Raw genomic sequence first — 1,801 nt, forward strand, 5'->3', positions numbered from 1 at the left:
AAAGAAAGAAAGAAAGAAAGAAAGAAAGAAAGAAAGAAAGAAAGAAAGAAAGAAAGAAAAAAAGAAAGAAAAGGAGGGAGGGACCCTAAGCTCCATGGAGCAGAGAGCATGTGTGTTTTGTTCATCGTCAAATCCCAGCATTCTGGGCCAACTCAGTGGCCTGGTGATTGAGGAGCCAGTTCCCACGTGGCTGGCCACCTGGTTTGAATCCTGGCCCCTGTGGCTTAGGAAACATGTCTTGTGGGTGTGTGTGCCTACCTGCAATCTTGACAGGATGGAGAAACGGAGGTGTGGCCATTCCCATGAGGGGATGCTTCTCACTCTCTCTCTCTCTGGTAAGCACACATACCGTCTACCAAAATTTTTAAGTAAATAAATAAATAAAAATAACATATAAAAAATAAGTAAAATAAAAAAGAGAATAAAATAAAATTTAGATTTTTCTCTCCCTCTTTTTTTTAGAATTTTTACTCCATCATCCCCAGCTACCTCTAATCTTACCAGATATATTGGGTTGTCAGAAAAGTCATGTCACATTTTTGCATAGAAAAACACAGAAAAATACAGACTTTTCTGACAACCCAATAACTAGCATTAAAAGATTTTAATATTTTTCAGAGATGTTCTGTGAGTAAGAAAGTATATATAAGTCTATTTCTGAATTTTTTTTTACATGAACAGTAAATACCATACACACCAGTTTTCACAAATGATACCTCTTGGGGATCATTCCACTTCAGTACCTAAGCCTCTGTTCCTTCTGGCAGCTGCAGCACTCCGTTACCTGAACACACCCTCATCTCCTTGCCCCTTCCCTGTGGCTGGCCACTCACGTCCTGCCTTTTGCTATTACAAACATCGCTGCAATATCTCACATTCAATTTCTTCACATCGGGTATATAAAGGTGTAGTTTCCACCTGGTGAAATTCACCTCCTCTGCACAGAGCTACGTGAGTCCTAACGAAGTCACACAGCTGTCGTCCCAAGAAGTCCCCTGTGCCCTCCCCTGCCACCAGCAGGCCTCTGTCCCTATAAACACATCAATCTAATCACATGGACGTGGGCCTTTTAATGCAGCCTTTCTTCCTGAGCATAACCTGAAACGCAATGAATGTCCTACCACACACATTTCTGGGCATGCGTGCGCACAGCTTCCAGAAGAAGCTGCAGGACTGAAGAGTGTGTGCGCTTTTCACTTGTTTATATAGTGTCTTGAGGGCTATCCTCCTGTGGACCTCGATACATACTTTATGAAGGGTCTTCCAAAAGTTTGTAGAAAATGCATATTATGAAAAAAAATATGCAAGGGTTATAGGTTTCCTTTTTTTCCCCACCCAAATAAACTCATACTCTAATTCCACTTTTTTTCATGAACTTTGGCAAGTCCCTCATATTGCTAAGTACTTTTCACGTGCGAGCATATATATTGCTCCTAAGGGGTGCCCCATCGTGTGGGTCTCTGGGGGAGCAGCCAGGTTTGTCCTCCAGCCCTGGCACTGGCTCTGGGTGTGAATACCAACAGATCCCACTCAAGTGTGGCGGCTCCTGCCTGTCTGCCTCGGCAGGTCCCAGTGCTGTGAGTGCAGGGAGCTCAGGGATGAACATCAAGGAGAGAAAAGAGCCCTCATGGCTCCCACCTGGTACCAGTTAGACGGTGGCTCTAAAGGGGACGGGAGAGCCTTAGAAAAACCCAGAGAGCCCAGATGTACCTGTGCCTTCCAGGGTGGGGAGCGGGGCCTCACCCACCTGGTCTTGGTCCCTGGCTTCACTCATCTGGGGATCTGTGGGAGACAAATCCTG

This window comes from Tupaia chinensis, unplaced genomic scaffold, assembly GCF_000334495.1.
Source record: "Tupaia chinensis unplaced genomic scaffold, TupChi_1.0 Scaffold000182_1, whole genome shotgun sequence".
Classification (NCBI taxonomy): domain Eukaryota; kingdom Metazoa; phylum Chordata; class Mammalia; order Scandentia; family Tupaiidae; genus Tupaia; species Tupaia belangeri.